The sequence below is a fragment of the Poromitra crassiceps genome (assembly GCF_964638095.1).
Source record: "Poromitra crassiceps genome assembly, contig: HAP1_SCAFFOLD_305, whole genome shotgun sequence".
NCBI lineage: Eukaryota > Metazoa > Chordata > Actinopteri > Beryciformes > Melamphaidae > Poromitra > Poromitra crassiceps.
The window spans coordinates 58,530-85,254 of NW_028152096.1; the positions used below are offsets into that span (position 1 = coordinate 58,530).

The 26,725-nt window shown below is 42.9% G+C and overlaps 1 pseudogene across 1 annotated transcript; it reads right to left on the minus strand.

Annotated features, from left to right (window-relative positions):
- Window positions 1-1,571: 1,571 nt before the first annotated feature.
- LOC310771014 (proteasome subunit alpha type-1-like) lies at window positions 1,572-10,885 on the minus strand (annotated as a pseudogene). Its single transcript has 10 exons — window positions 10,871-10,885; window positions 10,350-10,406; window positions 9,021-9,122; window positions 8,424-8,527; window positions 8,193-8,281; window positions 6,671-6,741; window positions 6,372-6,497; window positions 5,644-5,721; window positions 2,374-2,478; window positions 1,572-1,634 (listed from the first exon to the last, which is right to left on the minus strand). The product of its transcript is annotated as a proteasome subunit alpha type-1-like (transcript).
- Window positions 10,886-26,725: the final 15,840 nt, after the last annotated feature.

Genomic DNA, 26,725 nt, shown 5'->3' on the forward strand with positions numbered 1-26,725 from the left:
CGTTTTGGTAGTTTTTGAACTAGCGTTAGTTTTCAAAAGCCAAACCACTGAGCGAGAGGAAGCAGCTGATGGTCCTCTGAAGACTCCATCGTGTCCATACTGTTCAAGTTTAGACAGACAGACAGACTACTACCACACACACACACACACACACACACACACGCACACAACCACCAGGTCGACAACTATCACTAGTGGTTGGTTGCTGTTTTTGAAGTCTGTTACAGTATGTTTTATTGTTTGTATGTTTAAAACTGTATTTTCCCATGTTTGTAGTTCTTGTAGCCTACTATGTGCTTTGGCAACACTGTAATTCACTATGGTCATGCCAATAAAGCCTCTTTGAATTGGAAATTGGGAGAGAGAGTGACAGAGAGAGCGCACAGGAGCGTAGATGTAGACAGTGCACCCCTGGGGTAGAACTGGGGCCCTTGAGAGCAGACTCTCCATCAACGTATTGGGCAGAGAACCCGGCCTTGCGAATGACTCAAATTGCCACCCCAGAAACACGCCTGTGTTCAAAGGCAAAAACCATTTCTGCCATGGTTTTATTTTTTGTAAAATAGTCAGTAGCAATCTATAACAAAATTATATGCTTATTCAACATAAAATCAACAATCATCAACATTAAACATGTTAAAGTCAGCAGTCATTTCAAAACCAGTGAAACAGCTGCTCTCAGGTGCTGCTTAATTTGACTGTTACCGGATGTCAGAGCGCTGTCCATGTTCTGATATCTTGCTCCATGACCTCTCTATTTTCCCCATAGAAGAGCATAAACTCATTCAACTGTAAAATCCAACACATGTTGGGGGAAAATATATATAGTCTATGCCACATGTATGTTAGTTACATTCTGATGCCATGACAAAGCACTTGCTTGTATTAGCAATTGTTTTTTTTTCTAAATTCTGAAACTCATGATTTAGAAAAACAAATAGTCACAATAATAGTCTGGAAACAAATATTGTCCCATACTTTTCCAGATCTGGAAAATACTAAAATCAAATTCCATACATTTCCATACTTGCATAGGAATCCTGTGATCTAGGTATACTATAGATGGTTTCAATTAATACAACATAAACATTCTAAATTGCCCCCAGCTTACTTCCTGTTGCAGGGTTTGCTAGTACAATAACTGACAGGACATAAGCTAGGTTTCAAACGTTCCCTAGCAACACAATTCCAAGAAAACAATCTATAGGATTCAAATGTTGCACTTATTCAAAGTCATTTTCGATAAAAGCTCGATCTAAACTGCTAAAACATAGAGTGAGCACATCAATTCTAATAGTTTCTTTGCCCAAAGTAAGAGAAGCAGCAATTCAGAAAAAATAGTATATTGTAGAATGGTTCATTCTACCCATACAAAAGCAACATCACGTGATGTTAGCAGAGAGCATTGATTAATAGTTTAATAAGTGGCACATCACATTCACAACAGCATCTTTCATCTCTTTAAGAACTGCTGTGTGGCTTTTCAGGAAGTGTCAGGTTGGAGATTGTGCCCACCCCCCACTGATACAGGAAGGACATCATTGGCTGACTGGTTGAGTGACAGGGCTGTGTCAGTGCTCCATTGGCTCAGCAGCTGCATCTGGGGCAGCGGGTTCGTCTACAGGCTGGGCAACCTGAGTCAATAAGCAAATAGAAAAGCATTGGTGTCACACAGGAGAAACAGAGGCCACAACCTCTCCATCAATCATGTTTATACTAGAGAATATTCTTTCATCCAAATGGCCTACATCAAACATTTTAATTCAAACACTGTCAAACATGGGGTAACATGGGGTGATTGGGAAGGAAGGGGGGAGTCTTGTAAAGAGAAATCTGTCCTTCTAAAGAGAAATACATATTCCCAAACAAAATAAACAATCAATATAACCAACAGAGTGATGTCTAAAAAGATAAGCCCTCTAATACAGATAGGGGTGAAACGATTACCATTTTAAACTGTGATAAAATTCCTGACGGTTAGCATTATGTTTCAAATGTTCATGATCATTAAAACCGTACGCACCCCTCGGCACATTTGGCGAGGGCTTTGACACACAAGCATGTCAAGGCTTTTTAGCAACAGTTTCCCAGACGCAGTTGCGCAGCCTTGGTGAAGTGATTTCAGTGAGTGTATAAGTATTTGTGGGGTCTGAGTTTTCAATATAGTTTATGCTGAAAATTCAGACCCCACAAATACATTGCTGCGATGATAGATACTGAGAACGTGATTATTTTGGTCACTATAATCGTGACATTAATACCGTTTCAACTCTTAAGTGGAGACTGATCCCATCTGTCTATACAACAGTAATTATTACATGGCCACATGGAAAACTGTTCCCTGTTCCCAACTGACATTAGCCCCCTCAGTACCTTCCTCTGTGGCCTCTCCTCCAGCCCCTCCAGGTAGGAAGCCACGTCATCGTCGTCATAAATGGTGAACTCCATGTCTTTCCCCACAATGCCGATGGAAACATTCTGAAAAATGGGAAATATACTGTACTATATATACTGTACATATACATTGTTTCATATATACATATTTGGAACGCACAAAAAGGTGTGGACCAAAGCAACTCAGCAGGCAACTATAATATCAAAGCAAAAAATGAGCTGCTTAGAGTTTTAAAGGTAAATCAATTTAATAAGAAGTAATTTGTACCTGCGTACTTCACAGTTAACAAACAGTGTACATCTTCAAATAGGTGATACGGGCAAGACACAAACGCAACGCGTTTCAACCGTTGGTTTTCATCAGGCTGTATGGGAGGGCGTCGGCCACCGCACCAGGTTAAATAGAGAACATAGCCTACGTGGCACAGGTAGTGTGGAGTGACGTGAAGGGGGCAGAGCCCTGACGTCAGAGGAAATGGTCTGCTCTACTAGGGTAGACAGAACTAGCAGAGATTCATACATGATGATATATTACAAAAATACTAATGCAAAAATAGGCTACATGTCACATCAATAATGCTGTAGGAAAATGCAGGTCCTATCATGTTGATGTTGATGCCAAACATATCAGCAAAATCACGCAAGGATATGATGTAAGAATCACACAGAGTAATGCATCTAATTAATGAATAATATAAATATAAATATAGCATAACAGTAGGCATTCCAATACTACAGACTTCAAGATCTCCCTAAATAAAGCATGCAAGGTCCAGCTCCTCATTGAGTCCGTTAGGAGCGGAGGTATCCAGCCTGTGGATCCAGTGCGCTTCGCGCTGGAGAAGCGTCCTGTCTAGGTCGCCACCCCTCGGGTGGGGTTTGACAATGTCTATGGCCCAGAAGCGGAGGTCTGAAACACTATGGTCATGTCGAATAAAGTGATCAACAATAGGGGCCTTGGTGTCCTGGCGCCGGAGCGCGCTCTTGTGCTCTGTGATCCGTGTGCGTAACGGACGCAAGGTCTTCCCGATATACCAGAGCGGGCAGGGGCAAGAGATGGCATACACCACTCCCTGCGAGGCGCAGGTGGTGAGGTGTTTGAGATGGACGGTGTGTCCGTTGGGGAAAGTGAGTGTTTTAGCCTTGGTGGTCTGTGGGCAGCAAGCGCAGTGTCCGCACGGGAAATGACCTATAGGGGGAGGACGGGAATCGATCGTGGTTTGTGTTATTATGTTGGGGGTGACAAGCGTCTTGACTAGACAGTCCCTAATGTTCTGATTTCGGGAGAAGGCGATCCTGGGGGGTGTGGCGAAGACATCATGAACCTGTAGCACTCTCCAGAATTTGAGCAGGCTCCGCTTGATTCTGTTGGCCAAGGGGGAGTACTGCAGGGTCGCTGTCACCCTAGGCGAGGGTCTTCACCTATGTGGTCTTCACCTAAGTGTACATCTTCACCTATTTGAAGATGTACACTGTTTGTTAACTGTGAAGTACGCAGGTACAAATTACTTCTTATTAAATTGATTTACCTTTAAAACTCTAAGCAGCTCATTTTTTGCTTTGATATATACATATTTAAAATAGACACTTTACACCACAATTTTGTAAATGTTTAAATGTACCCGTGCCTTGTTTGTTTTAACTTGTACATACTTTTTTCTGTGTGAGTACTTTGAGAACAACGCAAACCGGATTCAAATTCCTTGTATGTGTACAGTACCGTACATACTTGGTCAATAAATACCCACTCCATGACGAGCTGGTGGAACACATGAGCACTTTAAAAGTGCTTCACTTTCAGTACAAGACTGATTCCACCCAGATGCACCACAGGAAGTCAATCAAACTCTTTAACTCCTCCCTCAGAGCGTCAGACACTCTGAGTCAAGTCAACAACAGTATATAGCCTTGGACTCTCTCCACCCATCAAAAGAAAAAATAAATAAACTAAAATAAACTTTGGCTAATATATATCTGATTGTGCAATAACTGCTAACTACTGCAATAATAAAATAATCCACACTGTTACTGTTCCATTTTTACTGACTGGACCCAAATGCACCTTAATCTTTATTATTATTACTTACTATCACTCACACTGCTGTGTGCTGTATGTAATATAATATCGTGTGCCTCACATACCGCATTTCACTTTTTTTACTAAATGGTACTTGATAAGGATTGTAGGAGAAGGCACATATGTGTGACACTTCATTGTATATAGGCTACCTAACTTATATTTTATTGTTTTTATGGTATATTCCTATGCCTCTTATGTTTCGATGTTCATATTTTTCCACATCTGAGTGCGAGCAACTGTAGCATGACTCAATTTTCCTCTCGGGGATCAATAAAGTTATTCTGATTCTGATAAAGCCGATTCTGATACTTAGGAAGCGGCTGGACAGTAATATACTGTACTTATGAAGCGGCCTGTACAGTGGTTCATTTCAATTGACTGAGGAAGACTGCAACATCATGCGTGCCAAGGACATGCTTTCATATTTATCCCGTGGCCCCAGTGAGCATTCTGCTTTTTGTTTCATGGCCCTATCTTGAAGAGTGGTTACGATACACGTGACATCACGGTCAGGACAGCACAGTCACATGACATCACGGTCAGGACAGCACAGTCACATGACATCACGGTCAGGACAGCACAGTCACATGACATCACGGTCAGGACAGCACAGTCACGTGACATCACGGTCAGGACAGCACAGTCACGTGACATCACGGTCAGGACAGCACAGTCACATGACATCACGGTCAGGACAGCAGTCACGTGACATCACGGTCAGGACAGCACAGTCACGTGACATCACGGTCAGGACAGCAGTCACGTGACATCACGGTCAGGACAGCACAGTCACATGACATCACGGTCAGGACAGCAGTCACGTGACATCACGGTCAGGACAGCACAGTCACGTGACATCACGGTCAGGACAGCACAGTCACGTGACATCACGGTCAGGACAGCACAGTCACGTGACATCACGGTCAGGACAGCACAGTCATTTGAGATGGTTTTGTGTCTCGCTCCGTCTTCTGATTTTGATGTGTTCGCTGCACTGCAATACTGCACTAAGTCAAATTCCTCGTTTGTCATCAGATGCCTCACTATGGCTATTAAAATGAATCTTGACCAACACAAATGTCTCCCATGTAAGCAGGATGTGGCTACAGGGCCTGGACAAAGACAACATCTGCTGTGTATGTGGGGTTTGGCGTTTGGAGCTGCTGTACCTTGGTGGTGAGGTCCTGCTCAGAGGGGAGAGTTTCTGAGAGCCCGGGGGCCGTGCTGGACCAGCTCATTCAGGTTACCTGTAAAAAATAATAACAACAATAAATAAGCATAGCATGGCATGGGTGAAAAGACAATCCCAATACTTGGTTCTTAAGCGAGTCTTCTTACTTGTCAATCAGTAAGTTTTCCATTTTTACAGAACAATGTAATTGCGTTTAACGTGCTATTATGTTCCATTATTCTTTTTTTTGCCTCTGATCCTTGTATGTTTTGTACTTGTTTGTTGTTGTTGTGTTTTTGTGGTGTTATTTGCCTCTGTCTGTGAAACCTTTTTAAATTGTGCTGCCTATCTTGGGCAGGACTGCCTGGCAGAAGAGATATTGTATCTCTATGAGACCTTCCTGGTTAGATGCAGATAGAGGTACTGACATATCCCCGTCTTCTTTTGGGTTGATTTTTTTTTGCACCTCCATAACCACTTATCAAAAAAGGTTGTTTGGGTGAATATTCATACTTGAACTATGAGAAATTAGTGCCTGTCTGATAAATAAGAACACTGATAACTTCCTAAATTTTTATAGTGGCCTGATACTGCCAACAGCTCAAGCACACAACATTTGCCAGTAATTGTAGGTTAAAAAAAATCTGTTAACATTACAGTAAGTGACAAAAGAAAATAAATGCCATAAAAACATCCCCACAAATAAAACTATGAGTTTCTTCTTACAGTCCATGAACCTGTCCATGGATCTCTCCAGGTAGGTGCATGCAGACAGAGCGCACCGACGGACATGGCTTTGCAGTCGAAATAGTTGGCCGACGGGCAAGTCTAGAAGATGTGAGGTACCATGTCCTGGGCGAGGCAAGAGAAATTGATGTCAGCTATGATCACATTTTTATATTGCATAACAAATCCTAATAAGCCTTATTCTTCCACAATTACAGTACCTAAAAAGTAATTCTTTCAATGGTGAAAATAAAAATGAAATAAAACATTTAACCGTGTCCATGATAATACAAACTTACATCATAGCCAGCGATGAGCAGTCCAACACCATAGGGCCTCCTGCCATACCTTTGTGTTGGAATTTGGGTTTCTGAATATCTGGTCAAGGATCATTCACTGCTGACATCTAGGCTTAAGTTTTATTTTTCAAAAGGTTATTTGACTGAGCACAGCCACTAGAGCAGTTGCAGTTAAGTGCCTTGCTCAGGGGCACATTCACAATGCAGTAGTTGTTGGGGGAGAGGAGAGCATTGCTTGTTCACAGCTCAGACACCGAGCAGGAAACCATCTTTTCACTCAAACCACAGAGGCCGATTCATCCAATAATTCACCATGGTCCATGGTGAATTGTCCATGGTCCATGGTGACCATGATCCATGGGCACATTTCTTTGCAAATAAGTGTATATTTAGACGTGTGTTTGAACCTCAAAATGAGTTAATTACTTGGCAAACTGGCTGGTAGAGTTGACAAACGCACAGGCTAAACTAAAATACACCTGCATTTAGATAAAAACACGATTTCAGACGGAAGCCCGTCTTTATTGTCACACGAACACACTACAACACATGCATGCGGCCACAACACACACTCATGCTGACGGTGGCCGGTGAAATATGTCCTCTGCATTTGACCCATCCAGGCTTGTCCTTTCCTCCAGGGGGCAGGCCAGGAGCAGTGGTCGCTTTTTCTTTCCAGCGCCCGGGGACCATCGTTGAACCAAGTTCAGATGTTGTCGTCACTGGTCGGATGACGATCTTCTGCATGTTTTTAGTGGGGGGTTGTGTACGGAGGAACCCCCCGGGGGGTACGGGGAGAACATGCAAACTCCACACAGAAAGGCCCTTTCGACGAGATAGCCCATCTGGGCAGTAGGCACTGAAGATATGGGGTCACAACTCCAGCGCCCACACAGCGTCCCAGGCGGGAATCGAACTCAGGACCTTCTAGCTGTGAGGCAACAGCGCTACCAACTGCGCCACCGTACCAGATGGTAGCTGGTGTTAATGTACTACACCGTCTATAATCCCTTTTAGAGCGGACGCCACAGGGTTAGTGGCGCACGCATCGCGGTATCCAAAACTCTCCGGAACTCAAGCCGAAACGAGAGAGATCCCCGGAATACAAGGAAAAGACGTCTTGTGGCGTATGTGTATAGAGGCTGGACATTCCCACTCGGAATATGACGATGTCCGGCACTGCAACTTTGGCGATGTATTGGATCCTAGACCCATCCTGACAGTGAGTACGGGTCAACCAGAATGGGTCAATCAAACCTCACCCCATTGGAAGAGTTAGCTTATTTGTGTAAGATAACCTGTCTGTTGCTGGCGAAGCTTTAAAATACGTGGAGGAGGCGTCCGGATCTTCCATATTTCTATGACAGCTGAACCGCTAGGTGTAACTTTCTGCAACCAGTTTGGCTCCGCCCACAAAATACGTAATCGCCGTTTACAAACAGTAAAAAGGGCGTATACAATAATAGTTATGAGATGACACTTCCTCTATTACAGAAATTCAAGTTGACAATTGAGAGGATACTGCTGCCGATGAGTGTGACGAGACGGGACACGGGGAGGGGCCTGTCGAAGAAAAACCTTGAGTCCAAGCACTCCTGACGCATGACGTTACTGTGGGGAGGGAGGCAGATGGGAGAGAGGGGGGTTGGAATATAAGAATATACTATAATCAATTTATCTTTCTGAACATATAGCTTCACTGAAAATAAAGCTGGCCTGCGCCATCAAGGAGGAGGGTGTAGCTGTGACCTACCAGAGCAGTCTGGCATCAGCGGTCAGTCCGGCTATGGAGATACCGATGTGGTCGTCGACATGGAGGACCTTCTTCTGGTGGGCGGCCAGTTCAGACTGGGCTCTCTTGTAGAGAAAAGGAAACATGACACAACAAGCATGAGTTATCTTCTATCTCCTTAAGTGTTGTCCAGTAACTGATACTCCCACTTCTTGTGTCCTCCGATTAGTGTGTTACTGTTCATGTATTGAATAGCTCTAGGTAGCCATAATGGCATCTGGTCAAGGACTACAGATGACAATGTGCCTTTTAAGCCAACTCTGAAACACTGAAATAGAATGGAACAGCACATCCACCAGAGAGTTAAATACGAATATTTGGTTAACCCAAATTTAATTTACAGTGTTTATGCTCCCATTTCAACCGGACCAAATTCCCAAGTGTTTGATTCCCTCAATGTACATGTCGCAGCAGGCTTATAGATAACAAACAGGTAAATAGTACTGTATATGGGTACACTTTCATGAAACCACACAACTTTTTATGGCAATGTGCCAAGGCAGGAGATGAACCAAACAGCACCAGAGTATTATTGATGGACAAGTTGGTGTATTGTACCTTGAGTGCAACCAGGACTGCATGGGTTGTGGACTTGAGTCTGACTGTTGCAGACCCTTGCTTCACTGCCTCCATTGCATACTCAATCTGGTGAATACGGCCCTGGAACACAAATGTACGCTTTCCTTAATCTGATACGCTGTGGCATGTCAGTGAAACAGTGACATCTTTGCATAATGCTTAGTTTACATAGATGAAAGACAGAAGGCAAGGCAAAATGTGACTTGACATTAAGAAGGTATTTCAATCATTGCAACACACCAGTACTGAGCAGCTTAGCTTACATAATTGTAATTACAAAATTAGACTCTGCTGGCACAGAGGCATTTCTATTATAACTCAAAATTCTACCCTCAATAAACCATGGGATCGCTTTTTTTCTTTTAAAGGTCTTTTAAAGATCTTGTGTAATACAAGCTGTCCTTGCCTCTTTGATTATAAAGGACTTGTGTGTGCTTTATAAACATCATCGGACAACTTCAATGCATAAGGCTGGTAGCAGAGCAACCATAGGAGAGCAACCACTGAGCTGGAGAGCAACATGTTTACATCTCACCATCTGAAATGATCCTAGTGTCCACATGGGGTCGCTGTTGGCATTGAAATGGACACTTGTCCTCCTCAGATGGACACATTTTTTTACCTCTTCCAACACTGGCACCAGTACTGCGCATGCCTCATTGTCGCCTTACTATATAACAAATAATCACATGTTCTAGTCTAGAACAATATGGTCGAAATATATATACCGGTATCCCAGTTGTGCTGCGTTGGTGGGGGTTTGTGCTCTTCACTAACTAGTAGCAAATGGTTTAACAGTGCACCGAGAGGGTGGCATCTGCATCCGGAATACACTGAGGTTGCCTTCAAATCTCCTCGTAGGCTCATATTTTCCGGGTTACTCAAAAGTACCGGGTTACTCAGGTACTTTTGGGCATTGACTCTGTAGTGTATATCTTAGGCAAATGTTGTTGTTACTTAATACTTTTATGTGACCTTGTAAAGAAATGCAGAGCAGGTCTTGGACCTCTAAAAGGCAAGCAGTCAAACTAGAATGGTTAATCAAAAGTAATATTTTATTCACAATCATTGATATCACAATTTCGACTGATAGAAAGAGAGGCAAGCAGACTATCCCAATGTGTTCTCTGTGCAACAGTGCTATAGGGTTACATAACCACAGTCGGCAAAGACAGCAGACCCACACCTCAAATTGCAACACAACAGGAAAACATGAACATACATAGACATAGCACACAACATATACATCAATACATTTACACGAATAAATTGCCAGCCCACTCCCCAAGCCATAGCAGTCATGCTCACCAGACTACAGCAGAATAGGGGCCCCACTCTGCAGCTGCCAGTCCCCAGGACCCACCGCTAAGACAACCGGCGCTGGGAAGAACCACAACCCATTAACCCACCGACACAATACAGCAAATAATTATGACAGTCATCATAAAACATCCATACCAAAATACAAACAATAAAATAAACAACAAAATACAAACAGTAAAATACCTGTGCAGCACCGCCACTTGCCTACCCCGCTTCCTGAAGCCTGTCCAGCCAATACCTCCTCCCTGGAAATAGTTTCCCCAATAAACCCACATTCAGACGCTTCACTGATTTTTAAGGAAATTATCACATGCACAGATTCACTATACTCACACAGCAACAAACATGCGAGCCCCGGGTATTAGTGTCTTGCCTCTGGTTCACGAGAGTAGTTGGGAGAGACAGGTGAAACTTTCTGACAGCTCCTCACAGCAAAGTCTGTTTGTTGTCTTCTTCAGTAGTGTGTTCTATCACTCCATCTCGCTAGAGGGCACTGTTTACCTGACTGTGTAGTACTGCATGATATGTTGTAAAAGGAGAGATGTGGTTCACTAAGACCAAATCACCGGGATGTTTACATTTACTTCCGGGTACCCCTGGGTCCACACATTATAATGGCGGTGAACGGCACAAACTGACGTTTTGAAGACAAAAACAGACAAAGAAGACAAAAATGGTTCGTCCGTGTTGTGTTGTTGTTTAATATCATTCATAACAACACTTTCACTAACGTTAGTGGAGACCAGACTAGCTAATTTACCTGTTGGACCAGACTAGAGTAGACTTGAAGCTAAATTAAATTGACGTGGCGTCAGTATCTCTGTCTGTACCAGGCTCGCCGAGAAGAGCCTAGTGACGCGAGGTTACTCTGTAACGTTAACGACTGCAAAAAAACAGCGAGTTTGACAGACAAACAAACGCTATTAGCTAGCTAACACTACATAAAACAAACACAGAAGAAAGGCTAGATACGTCGGACAAGCATGTTTACCAACCATTTAACCATTTAAATTGAAAGTAGTCGGCTGAAAACAACGAGAGGGTTTGACAGCATGTACTGTATTTGACAACACGCACATTTAAACCTGCCGCCTTCCCCAAGTGGTACCCGGAAGTAAATTTGTTTACATGGTGACGTCACGGTGATTTGGCCTATTAGCGTGTCTTGGTTCTTGACCAGCGCATAAAATGTTTGCCAGTGCCCGCGCTCGTGCACGTCCAAAATGTTTGCTCGTGCCGCCGCCGGAAATATATCTGCGGGAAGACGGGTCCTCCAATCTATGGCCGACACGCAACCTGACTTGCGTTCTTCAGTTCCACCCGGCCACATTTACATCAGTTGATTGACATTGCTTCGATTGTCTCTGTTATATTAAACATAGGCAACTGTACTGTTCATGAAAAATCCTCCTCCCTCCAGTCATATTTACCTGTTCGTGTGGTCGCAACTCATAATTACGATATCTTTGACAGACTAATAAAATGCAGGACCAGAGAGCGTGGATTTAGGTTCGCTTCAAGAGCCTAAACGTTCTCCGATGCTAAAAATGTTTAAGTGTCAATCATCAGTGACGTTGATGTGAAACGAACAAAACAAACTCACTTTTGACATTTTACGTTTGTTCACAATCACATTGGTAACGAAATATCGTCAAATAATGAACCAGTTTGCTTTGAGCTTTCGTGCTGTAACGTAACGTTAGGTGGCGCGGTGTTTTTGACAACTAGCTACAACGGAAGTTACGGAACAAGAAGAAGAAGAAGAAAAGGAAGTCAGCTGACACATAGCTGGAAATAGCAGAGGGCAAGAGGCAAGCACAAGCACAAGGTAATGTTCAGTTATGTGTTTCTACCAGATGATGTATATTTAATGACAGAACACGTCTGTCTACTCTTATGACACACTTTTAACTGTGGCCTCTTGAATGATAGGCTCAAATGTATTTACTTACTTACCCCGCTAGCCGGGGCGCTAATGCTATGCTAATAATGCTATGACTATGAGCCAGAAACGGCTAGCGGGGTAAGTATTTGCATACATTTTAACAACACAAGTCATGACATACTAGGCCTCAGGAAACTAGGGCTGCACAATTAATCGTATTTTCATCGTCATCGCAATATGAACCTGCGCAATAAACACATCGCAAAGACTGCCTGAAACGCAATGAATAACAAAAGTGGTTTTATTGACATGCGTCATGCATTCCCACTCTGTTTACATTTTAAAAACTGCGACAGTTCACACAACGTTAACACGACATGCATATATATCAAACTCTCGAGCTACTTCTGCTCTCACTCAGAATGTCAAAATATATGTCAGGTATAGTTTTTGAGATATTAACGTTTGTTTGGCACAACTCATACTATTAACTGCAGAGAACAAAATCAAGGACTTGAAAGTTTCAGAAAATAGACATAGACATGGGTCATCAGCGCACAATCGCCTGCTCTATAGGCATGCACAGCACACTCAACTTCACATCAGTTGTACTGTTGCACATCAGTCACTGATAATGTCACAATGCCTATGGCTTTATCAGTGCCGATGATTTTTTGTGTGTCAATAATAATGATGTCATCAGTGCCATCATTATTGACACAAATATTTATGACATCACTGATGATTAAATTTTTTGAGGCTGGGCTTGAATCGATTTGCACTTTTTTCTTTCAAAACTCTATAGGCAAACTTCCAGAGAACAGCTGCAGAATCCTTATCTTAAAGTGAGCAAGTGGACTCTATTTCCATTTTTTGTCTACTGATGATGTCACAATGCCTATGACATTATCAGTGATGTCATAAGATGAGTCAGTGAATTAGGGTTGTGCGATGTCAGCCAAATTTGAGCCATCGTGATGGTTCCACAGTGAAACATCGTGATGGACGATGCCATCCGCCGCTACAATGCAGGTTAACAGCAGGACAGCTGAGCTCTTCATGAGACATGTTCTGACTTGACTTGCTGTTCTACTCTTCATGTCCCAGACAGCGCATCAAGTCCATGTTCTACCATGTTCTACAACAGTTACCTTGACAACGCCTTCCCCTACGACAAGCTCCGCCCACTCACCTGTGATGGACAGGACACCTGGGGCAGGTAGGATGGCATCACCTCTCTCTCTCTCTCTGTCTCTCTCTCTCTCTCTCTCTCTTTCTGGTCTCTCTCTTTCTGGTCTCTCTCTCTCTCTCTTTCTGGTCTCTCTCTCTCTCTCTCTCTTTCTGGTCTCTCTCTCTCTCTCTTTCTGGTCTCTTTCTCTCTCTCTCTCTCTCTCTCTCTCTCTCTTTCTGGTCTCTCTCTCTCTCTCTCTCTCTCTCTCACTTGGTCTCAGTTGAATTAGCTTTATTGGCATGAAGTATAATTCAGTATACTGCCAAGCTGGGCTATCCTCCTGATATCAGACTGAATTGTCAACTTGTTACCCTCCATTTCCTTCTTCAGAAGATCTCCTTTGAATAAATCCTTCAGAGCAGAGTGCTCTTCACATTTCAAAATAAATCCCTTCAGAGCAGAGTGCTCTTCACATTTCAAAATAAATCCCTTCAGAGCAGAGTGCTCTTCACATTTCAAAATAAATCCCTTCAGAGCAGAGTGCTCTTCACATTTCAAAATAAATCCCTTCAGAGCAAAGTGCTCCTCACATTTCAAAATAAACACCACAATACATCCTCACAACAGTGTTTTCTCTGCTATCAACCTTGTTAATCTCGCTATATTCTTCATCACAGCGGGTCATTACCCACTGTGCACTTAATCGTGCACTAGTTCTGTATACTGTAAGCGCCTGCAGCTCTCTCCTTACTTTACTGACATTCTCACTAATCACATGGCTGTTTACATGCGTTTCTGAACGGCTAGCTAGTTATTAGCATAGTTATTAGCGATCATGGATGTTCTCTCGCTCCCTCTCGGTAAGATGTTATGTAACCTTGCTGCGCATAACATTACTTATTTGCGGGAGTGCATGGGAGAAGTCTCCCGCTAGTGTTGATGCCCAGTGTGATGGCAGAGAAACGTGTTTGCTGCGTCGCGTGTAACGTTAGTTTAGAGGAGGCTCACACACACACACTCACACACACACTCAAAAAGACGTGAAAAAATAATAATAATCGCACACTTTTGCGGTTATGTAATCGCATATGCTGACATCGCGATTACGATTAGATTAATCGTGCAGCACTAGCTTTAGCTTGTTCAATCACAAGAGTGCCTTGGTTGCTTCTTTTTTGTCATCAAGTGCACCGCCCCTGTACCAACATCAAGCTCCGCCCCTGTACCAACATCAAGCTCCGCCCCTGTACCAAAGAGCACCTTGCTGCTTTTGACTCAGCCTACAAAAGACACGCCTTTTTCTGCCCTTTTCAATTCAAGTCTGTTTGGGATCGAGCTTTAAAAATGAATTTTCCCCCCAACAGTTAATCGATTAGGGCCACCGGCGCACTTGACAACAGCTTGCTTGACAATGGCGTTAATCCTGTTGCGTTGATTTATTGGCTCTGATTGGCTAATCGTCAGTCCCCCTCGGCGTTCATTGGACAAGTCGTTAGTTCAACGTAGGAAATCGTTGTTGCATGTCACAATGCCAGACCAGAAGCAGACAACTGGGGGAGTGGCCTGATTGGAAGGTCTGGACCCAGGCAAAGCTTGGGCAGTAATAGATAGTGATTAATGATTTGATAATGCTGATAATGCCAAGAAAAAAACAGCAAATATAGCCGCAAGCGGCAATACCAGGGGTTCAAGCCTGGTATTGCCCACGAAGGGGCTTAAATATCTGTCATTGGGCCGACCTCCTCCACCTGACCTCCAGGTGCATGTGAGCACTGCGTCCATTCACATTCTGCTGGGAGGGTTCTGTGTAGGGCTGGGCCCAGGGCTTAGGAATGCACGTTTTAACGAGCCAGTTACTTGGCTCCTTCCTTATTTGGAAGAGAAAATTATCCTGAAATGAAGATTTGATTGACATCTGCATGTCGTGATATGATTTGTTGAAATGGGGTAGAAATTTGATAGTACTGGGTGACGTCAGCAAACTGTACATTACTGTTATCAATGAAATCTTGAAAAATGAACTTTTGATGTGAAAAAGTGTGAAAAACTAAACAAATTAGACTTTTGTGATTTTGTTTGCATACATTATTAAATAGGTGCACTGCATACCCAGGTATTTGAACTAAAAGAAAAGAAAAGAAATTTATGAGTTCAGCTCGACTTTAAAAAAAGTTCTTGAAAGGTATCGATTGAATTGAATTCCATGATTCCTGCATATACCCTGCCTGCAGTGTAACTGAATATTAGTTCTGTTCTTTAAGTGTGTTTTTGTCACATCACTGATGATGTCACAATTAGGGATGCACCGATCCACTTTTTTCACGATTCCGATACCTGAATTTGGATATCTGCCGATACCGATATTATGCCGATACCAATATTTTTCTTGAATATACAGTATAGGCAAAGATTTGGCCAATTAAAGTTTTTTTTTTAAATATACCTTGCAAAAAGCAGACAAAATTAAGAAAATATACAAGGCAAAGAAGGATACTATTATACATTATTACACAAATTACGGCCAGCTGTGTGCTGGAATTGCAATTTTTTTTTTTTTTTTTTTCAATTCCGATCCGATCCGTGAATTAGTGCCATATCGGCACCCGATACCGATATTGGATCGGATCGGCCCCATCCCTAGTCACAATGGGATTTATGACATCACTGATGATGTCACAGTGGTTTTATGACATCACTGTGGGACAGACAGAGACAGAGAAACAGACAGAGCCCTAGCTCCCATTTACTGTATATACTGACTAGGAATCCGCACGCTCGATTCACGGGCGAGCCCGCCAAGCCGGCCCTGCAGCTCACATTCGCAGCTCGGCCGCTGCACGGCCTTGCCTGCAACTCTGCTGCTGTGTGGCCAATGAGACCAGCATCACTGATGTCAGATTTATGACATCACTGATTATGTCAGTGGGATTTATGACATCAGTGATGATGTCACAGTGGGATCAGGGATCATCGCTGATTATGTCATTAGTGGGATTTATGACATCAGTGATGATGGCACAGTGGGATCAGGGATTTATGACATCACTGATGATGTCACAGTGGGATTTATGACATCACAGATGATGTCACAGTAGGATTTATGACATCACTGTGAGATTTATGACATCACTGATGATGTCAGTGGCATTTATGACATCATGGATGATGTCACAGTGGGATTTATGACATCAATGATGATGTCACAGTGGGACAATCACAGTGGGACAGACAGAGCCCAAGCTCTCATGTCACAGTAGGATTTATGACATCACTGATGTCACAGTGGGATTTATGACATCACTGATGATGTCACAGTGGATTTATGACATCACAGATGTCACAGTGGGATTTATGACATCACTGAATATGTCACAGTGGGATTCATGACATCACAGATGATGTCACAGTGGGATTTATGACATCACATATGATGTCAGTAGGATTTATGACATCATGGATGATGTCACAGTGGGATGACAGGGATTTATGACATCACTGATGATGTCACAGTGGGATTTATGACATCACAGATTATGTCACAGTAGGATTTATGACATCACAGTGGGATTTATGACATCACTGATGATGTCACAGTGGCAATTATGACATCATGGATTATGTCAGTGGGATTTATGACAAGAAATCAAGATTGAAAAAGTAGCCGGCTCATGTTCGCGGCGTTTGTTCCAGTGGTCCTTTTCCCAATTAATAAACAAACCTAATATGTATCCATGAGTGTGACAATTTAAATAATACAAATAAACATTCTTATAAAGGCTCAATTTAATTATAAATAAAACAATATCCATATTGCAAAACACAAACAGGCAATGTATATTTTTAAGAACAAAGAAAATACTAATAACTATGTTTCCCACATGATTTGGAGAGATTGTGGTGGGTAGACCTTGCTTGGACCCTCTTTGGGGGTTCGGGGGGCCATGCCCCCTGTAAGAAAAATTTGTACATTTTAAACTAAAATGCATGAATCTGGTTCACTTTGAGAACCAATTTAAGAGACTAGATCAGGGGTGGGCAATTATTTTTCATCGGGGGCCACATGAGAAACCCAGATTGTTGCTGGGGGCCGAACAAATATTGTCATGCCGTAACCCAGGAACTTTGATGATAGAGAGGACCACAAAAAAATGTCCTCGCTACCAGAGGGCCAGATTTTGCTGAGGGTTGGGGGCCAAACGGACCCGGCGCGGAAAAATGTTGGGCATTTGAAGTCAGTTTTAGAGGAATAACTCATTTTAAATTAACAGTTGTGATGTCATTATTCAGTCTTAAACACCAATATTTGATCCTTTTCTCACTCACTCCTATGTCACCACCTGCTCTCCCTGCAGGGCTTGAAATTAACTTTTTTGACCACCTGCCAATATAGCTGCTAGAAGTTACCAGCCAATTAGAATTTCCATTAGCCAAAATGTTTTTCTAGAAATAAACCAGAATATGAGTGGGTTAATTTAAGCACAAGTATCAGTAAGTGGCCCGGGATTCTCAAAGCCTGTGTTGAGGGTCACACAAGAACAAAAATGCACTCTTGAAGCTAAATAAATCCAAAACAAACAAGATAATTATTTACATTCTTACTTCAATGTAGAACAGTCATTTCTTACACATGAGATTACTTTTAGCCTTTCAGTCATAAAGATTATTGAAAGATATTCCATATTCCAGACTGAAATGTTATAACAGAAGTGGAGTATTGGCCAGAATGACATGAACATTTGGACACTTATTCAGCGGGTATCTTGTATGTTGCGTTCAGGTGCAATTCTTTTTTTTTTACAGTGTATAAAGTAACCGGTAGGCCAGAGGCCAGTAGGCGGAGAAATAGCCGGCTGCCGGGCTTGGGGAACTCCCTGCATCCCTGCTCGATTCCTAGGCTCACCTGCTACGAGGGGTCACTAGCTCGGCCACTGCACAGTCTCCCCCGTACTGCAGCTTGCCAAGCTGGCCCTGCAGCTCGCATTCACAGCACGGCCACTGCGCGGCCTTGCCCGCAGCTTGGCTGCTGTGTGGCCAATGAGACCAGCATCACTGATGTCAGATTTATGACATCACTGATGATGTCACAGTGGGACTTATGACATCCCTGATGTCACAGTGGGATTTATGACATCACAGATGATGTCACAGTGGCCTTTATGACCTCACAGTGGGACAATCACAGTGGTGGACCTTATTCACAGTAGGGCTGCTCGATAAATCGATTTTGAATCGTAATGGAATTAATTAGGACGATGTAAAAAAAAATCGTAAAATCGATTTGCACTTTAACTAGGGTAATTACGTTATGGCGGGTGGCTCTCATGTACGCGTGCTGCTTACTCGTCCCTTCTCCCTGCTGTAAAGTGTCTCTGGAGGCTGTGACTACTGGCTACTAAAGACAGCAGCGCAATGGACTTATTTCAACACCTCCAAAAAGCACAGTGTGTGAGCACTGAGAGCAGCGTGTTGCACTGCGGGCTGTACAAGATAACGATTGCCACAACACACACACGAACAAAGACGTTATCACCGGGCGATGAAATGTTGCCTTTATAGTTCACATAACAACAAAACAACACGTGAGGCCACCGAGTACTGATAGATTCTGCTTCTGCTGCTTCATGGCTGTAAGTTACCAGCCTCAGCTGACTCACCCTGTGTGTCTGAATTTCCCCCTAACTGCTAGCGCAGTTCCAGTACCTGTTGTGACTTTGTGTTATTCTAGTACAGATATTCTGTACAGAGAACAGAGTTGTGTAAATCTCAGATCCAGCGCCTGGGTGTGCTTCAAAGTGCCACCCGCCCGCGCGGACTGAAGTAAGTAGGAGAAGTCTTTTTTATTTTGGCCCTTGGTCTTGGAACGACCTTCAGACCCGTCTTAAACTTGCATCTCTGGTCTCTTTATATATATAGTTTGAAGCAACAGATTAGCTGAGCTGCTCCTGCTTTGATGTGTAGCACTTCTCATCATAAACCCTCTTGTCTCTCTTTATGATGAGGCTTGTTTGATTGTTCTGTTTTATTTGCACTTGTATTTTAGACAGTTTGTGTCTTAATTACTCTCCAATTTGAGTAGACGGTGGATATATGTGTACCAGGTGGTCTATTGACACAAGTTTTGTATTTGTACTGTGTTTTCTACTTGTGTACTTGTATTTTTGTATTTGTATTTGTAAAGTCTGTGCTGGTGATATTATTTTCATCCGGTTTAGAGCCCAGCCATCACAGCGCTCAACAGCGCCACTCTGGTCGAAAGCTCTGTAAAAAATAATATCACCAGCACAGACTTTGGATGAAAATAGGTATTTATGAGCAGCGTCGAGCTTTCTAACCCCGCCGCCGAGAAGCTATGAACCCTTGTTCTCAACTAGGTGGCTTTGAAATGTTTCTGTGGGACTTGGAAATACGTGCGCGATGCTTATGTAGACAGCTCTTTTCTGGCAGCGAGCGGTAGCTAAGCTAACAGTAAGAGTCTCGTCTCGGGGCTAAGGTGTTCCCTGCCTCCCAACACAAGGGTTGCAGGTGCAAGCCCCCATGTTACCTCCGGCTAGCTCTGGCGTACAGGCACATTTGGCCGTGTCAGCGGGTGGGAAGCTGGTGGGGTATGAGTCCTGGTTGCTGCACTAGCGCTTGCTCTGGTTGGTCGGGGTGCCTGTTTGTTGGCTAGGGGAACTGGGGGAATTGTGTGATCCTGCCACACGCTTGATTGATTGATTGATTGACTTTATTTGGTGATGTCAACAGACAATCACCGAGGATAAAAACACAATAAAGCCATTCCATTGCATCGCTACATCCTGCAGGTGAAACACCTCGCTGTCAGGTGACTGCACATGTATCAGAGGGGGCATGTGCTAATCTACAACCCTCCCCAGATGGGCAGAGAGGGTGGAGCAATGACCGGGACAGCAGGAGGAATAGAGAGCCAAAGTTGACAACACTTCCGTGCATGGTTGCGTGTTGAACAAAAATATTGTATATACAGAAGATGAACACTCCCAACTTACTTCCTTGGCAGCTAGATCCACATTTTTCTTCTCGCCAATTCTCAATGGCTTCCTTGTTTTGCTCAGGAGTAGCCTACAAAACAACTTTAACTGGTGATTATTTACATTTATTGTGTGCGCAGCCCACCACACAACAGCTTTTAGCTATGTTTAATTCAAGGAAAATGATGCTGGTCTATGGGAGTGAACGGAGCGATTTCCCCCATGATGGGCGTGGCCTATTTCATGCAGTGTCTCTATCCTAGGATGGCGAAATATGGATGAATTGATGATGATTATGAGAAGATAAACAGAACACCAGCAGAGCAGCACATGGCGTAACATCGTCATCGAGCAGCAACGAGCAGCGTCACTCCTGGAGCTAAAAACCTGAGCAGTACTGATGTACATAACAATACCACTGAAGCTAGCAGTGCTATGCTAATGGGGCATTTTAGGTTACAGCACCAAGTGATCTTGGCACAGAGAAGCCTTAACAGAGTGATGCTCAATATCTTTCCTACATGCCTTTTTCTATGGTTAGATAGGTAGTAGGGATGTTCATCAATTATCGATAATTGATCGTTAAGGAATTGAATCGATCATGTGGAATTTGGATCGATTATTGTTATTATAAAAATTTTTTTTTTTTTTTGCTGACTAGGTTTGGGTGGAATTCGTTCCTCCTCGCCCCACTCCATTGCACAGCCGACTAACGTGAGGTGGAGCTTCATATAGTCTCTAGTTTTCTGGCTGGGCACGGGCCTTTGTGCCAACAAAACTGTTTTAAACATGGGAAATTCACACCGGCATGCGCCGGGGACACAAACAAACACACCCAGCGGTCTGTGGACCTCAGTGAGGCTAAGGCCTGTTGATTTGACTCTTGTGCCGTCATCTAAGCTGGAAGACGGCGATTGCCTTACATCATGTAACCTGACATGTAACATGTTTGTTTACCTGGCCACAGCGCTAGTGTCTGATATTTTTACTACACAGCGGCATCGCCATTATAGCTGGCCGAGAACGCGCAACGTTATTACCAGACCAGAGTAAAAAAAAATATATATATTACGCTATCGATAATCGATAATTGATCGTTAATTCTTCCCGATTTTCGATTATGGAAATTGTTCAAAATGAACATCCCTAATAGGTAGATAGATAGATAGATAGATAGATAGATAGATAGATAGATAGATAATTGTAATGTACAGGTGGTTTTCCTGCTTGGCATCTCTGCCTGCCGCACCTCCTCCAGTGCACTTTGTGTCAGCTGCACATCGTCAGCTGGTACCACTGTTCACGGATGTTTCGCCCCCTAGCCAGTACACCTCCCGGTGGGGGGGCAGTGGCTTGGTGGGGACGTCTCCCCACGCCACTCCCTGCAGCTGACCTCATTGAGGTGTTGAGCCCCAACTGCTCTCCCTCCTCCGTAGCCACAACCAGTAGCTTGCCTTCTCGGCCTCCTCTGCCAGCTCCTTGATGGCTTTCTTTAGGCTAGATATAGATAGATAGATAGATAGATAGATAGATAGATAGATAGAGTAGATAAGATACAATCCAGACCCAGACGCTGTCCTATGCGGACCCAGGCATATAACTGATAAATCATTGAGGATTATTAAAGTTTGACGGAGCGTTTCAATTTTAACTGGCGCAGCGTTTCGACAATTTACGGTACTAGTTCACCAGCCACAGACCAATTGCATGCATTGATAATAGCATGTATGCTACTCAGCCAATCAGGGTCGCCACTGGCAACCCACCATGTGATGCTACTCAGCCAATCAGGGCCGCCGCTCAGTTGCTGCTTAGAGGAGTAATGACTGCTCCCGTTTCAATGAGATAAACAGCCATAAGTGCAGTTCTTTGCAGAAATAGACTCCATAACAACAATTAACACAAATACTATGATGCACCAACAGAAAATATGTTTTCGTCGTTCTTCTAAGATGGATGGATTATTTTGGACTGCATGTGGCGATGCTGATTGGCTGAAGGAGTTGTCTGTCAAGCCAAGTAGGCTACTCCCGCCCACTGATATCACTGTGAGATAACGTTATCAGGAGGGTTCTGCCAGCGGGGCACACTTCCCTCATTGAACAAGAGAAAGAGGGGGAATTGTTCAAATGTGCTCAGATAGTTTTGGTTGAGACTGTTAAAATGTCAAGTGCAGTTTACTAAAAGAAGAAAAGGGAACTCATAGTACTTTTTATTTCATTTTTCTAAAATTAAGCTCTCTGCTATGTATTTTACTTTTTCAATGCAGCCCTTTTTTTACTTGAAAGAGAAAAGAGCATTTATTTATTATTAAAGCACTTAATACCAGTTAAAGTGAAAACTGAAAATACATTTATTTTATTTGAAAATTGATTTTTTTCTGAAAATACACATTGTTGAAATACTGAATTACTTTATTTGATTTAACAGTCAGTTGTTGACTACATTCAGACGTTGATAGAACTATTAGGCTACTTCAATATATATGGCACTGAATCGTTACAAAAGTTAGACGTTGCGATGTTCTGGACCTTTGCTCAAGTACATTTTCTCTAACTGGACCTCTTTGAATTTGAATTGAATACCCCTGCAATAGATAGATAGATAGATAGATAGATAGATACCATAGATAGATATAGATAGATGCAGTAGGTAGATGGATACAGTAGATACAGTAGATAGATAGATAGATGCAGTAGATAGATATACGATAGATAGATGAGTAGATGGATAGATACAGTAGATAGATACAGTAGATGGATAGATAGATACAGTAGATAGATAGATGCAGTAGATAGATACAGTAGATGGAGTGCTTTATTCATCCCCAGATGGAGATTCTGGCGTTACAGCAACAGTATCATCAATGACGGCAACAACAACCTAACTTATGTCAAAAACACACAAAGAGGTGGGTGTCAGTGAGAACTGGTATACTATATTGAAATAAAATACAGTATATACATATTGACACAGCTACTACAGTGAATCGTGAGAAATTAGATATTCCTCTAAATCAGGCTTAAAAACGGGCTTAAAAGCGTCCAACATTTCAGAGAGAGAGAGAGAGTCCTCAGACGCCCAATGATTTTTCTCCCGGGCGAATATACGCTCGACTTTTATGTAAACTCGATGCCAGCGAAAAACTTCAATAGGTCGGTGTGAACGCACCTTTACTGATTTCACTCACTCACTGAAATCTTTTTGATACAGTTAATAGTTGAGATAGCTTTATGTACAGGACATTAAATCATTGCTATGGGAGATTTAATCATCATGGGAGAAATATTATTTTCTTTTTATCCTTTATTTTGACAAGTTTGCATCGTTCGATCAACTACGGTTAAAGTACAATTTACCTCAATCCCCCCCCCCCCCCCCCGTTATATTATGTAACTTCACCATTTTGTGAGGCAAAACATTCCATAATTTGAGTCCATGTGTGAGAGACATATTCTATTTGATTTATTTTTTCTTCAACTTTCACCAGAAAGTAAGAAACGACTATCACACAATGCTGTGCTGCCTGATAAGTCTGCTCTCTCCCCAGCGCCGCTGCTGGACCTTTGGGTGCCCTAAACCAGTGGTTCTCAAATGGGGTTCCGGGGACCCCCAGGGGTCCTTGAGGGGGTTCCAGGGGGTCCCTAGCCAGAAGGGGGGTAATTATTTTCGCTATAATTCCATTCATAAGTAACACAATGACTATTTTGCTCATGGGTTTTATACACTTTCTGTAATAAAACATCTAAAAGCATCAGTCTTATTATCATATGGGGGACCATGGGACAAAATCCTATCAAATAGGGGTCTGTGGTGTAATTCTTGTCAGTTTAGGGGTCCTTCATGTTAAAACATTTGAGAACCACTGCTCTAAGCAGTGCTCCCTCGTCCCAAGAAAAACTCACAAATGCAATTGACCTATCGCTAAGTCCCGCCCCGAACGCAGACAAGCCAATCAGCGCGTGTCGCTCTACAATACATTCGGACATTCTCAGCTTAGAGTTCCATAGAGAAGCACTAGAAAACACAAGTTTCTTCTGGTTTTATACATTTATAAGTTGAAAAAATGGTGCAAATGCAACATTATGAGGTATCCTGGGAGGCCAGGCAATTGATAATATTAAACTAGTAAACGTAGATCCACTCACATCCACAATGCTACTGTTTTGGAGTTAAATCTGCAATCATGGTGACAGCGAGATGACGAGTCTTCTCCCTCATTTGGCTTCCATGATCCAAAGGTATCATAAAATCATCATGGTATTCAGAAAGTCGGCAAAATAAAATGCTGAATTATGTGAGTTTCCAGTCTACGTTATGCGTGTAGTGGAGTTGGTAAAGAGGTAGAGGAGAGGCTGGCCAGCGAGACTAGTGAAGAGGAGGCGCATTGATTGATGTGATTATAACATCACCAGACACCAGTCAAACTCTACATTTTAAAACGAGGGAATTAATCTCGTTATCCAAATAAATGTGAGGTAGTCTAAAGAGAAAAGATCCAGGAGGAAAACATGATGTTAAAAGCTGTAAACTATGCCTCTGTGTTTCCCAACCTTTTCTGGCTTATGTACCCCTTGAGCTGTTTCGCCATGCCAATAGTACCCCCTCACTCAGGCGTGTTGATGATTCTCTAAATTGGTTCTATTAAACTCATATTAAAACTTTTAGTATCTTACACGACTGATTATTACATGAAAATAATTTGAATGAATCCCCTTTATAATGTAATTCTGGTGGGTTGAAAAAGTCTTCATTTTTTACCAACACTGACCAGGCATGTGTACATACATAGCATTTTAGAAATGGGCCTATGAAATGACTTGGAATACTTTTTTTTTTTTTTTTTTCCATTTTGGAAATAAATTGTGATCCCCAATCTTTCCACGTACCCCCTTCAAGCTGCTCAAGTACCCCTAGGGGTACACGTACCCCTGGTTGGGAACCACTGTGCTACACCACCACCCATGCGTGCGTGCCGCTGTTGTCTCGCTATGAAAAACATCTCTACACTATTTAACGTTTCTTGATTGTACAGAGGTACATGAAATAGATTACCAGGCGCCACTCTTCAATTCGGCATAATAGGCTATATCATTGGTTCCCAAACTGTCGTCCACGGACCACTGGTGGTCCGCCAGAGAATTGCAGTTTTCTTTTTCTTTTGTATTTTTTTTTACAGACAACAGTTTTTACATACACATTAACCCTGAGCAGTTGCCGGATTGGGACGATTTTCGGAAATATCGCGATATTCGGGAAACATCACAATTTTGAACATTTACTTTCAGAGGCTGCAGCAGGCTCAGTTTTAAAGCCAGAGAGAAGTTTCTGGTATCATATGAAACTAGAAGACTTAAGGAATCGATTTCTAGCAACCATGTCATGCAAATTTAAGTGCAAATTATGCTCGAGCGAAATCGCCGGCGCTGTCTGCGCCGAGGGGGTCGCCGCAGCTGGCCGTCCTACCTATGTAGTGGTACTTGGTCGGAAAAGTTTGGGAACCCCTGGGCTATATAATCCAAGGAGAGGTTACTCTAAGTGAATGTCAATTCTGGATGTGAGTCGCCTGTTATCCCCACCCGCTGTCTTCCTTCGTTAAAACGTTTGATTAAAGATTCGCTAAAGCCGTTAACAGACATGCACGTATCGCGTTTCTTTTTATCGATAGCTTTAAATGTTGTACATTGCCCTCCATGGCATAGTGAAGTACTTTCTGATGGCTTCTAGATGATATCAGGCCTCAAAAAGTTGTGAAGAGCGTCTTGGGATATAACTTTGACAGTGACGGCTGCCATTATTCTACTCAGCCTGGCCTGTGTTTGTCGGAGTGAGCACACCGGGGGTGGGGCTTAGCGATTGTTTGTGTGTGTGTGTGTGTGTGTGTGTGTGATCAGCAATGATGTTACTGTGCTGTCTTTAAATTTACTAGTTTAAGTTTTTAGTGTATTAAGTTGTTAAAAAAGTGAGTGATTTGTAAGTTTGGGAAACTGTGACAGAGTGAGAGCTCTTCTCGCTGCGCAATCTTTGGTTTTGGAATCTGCTGCAGAGTGAGAGGTCTGTCTGCTCTCCGCTCCTGTTCTGTGGGATCTTTGGCTGCTCTCTGTCCAGTCTAGCTAGAGAGCCTAGAGCAGTGGTTCTCAACTGATCTAGCCTCACGACCCACAGTTTTCCTTAGTCATCAAGTCGCGACCCAATTTTCAGAATTTAGTAGCTAACTTTGTAGCTTAATTTAGCAACAAGCTAGCATGGCATGTTGGTACCAATGGATGCCTTAGGCTTAGGGTCTTCTAGTTTCATATGGTACCAGTACCTTCAC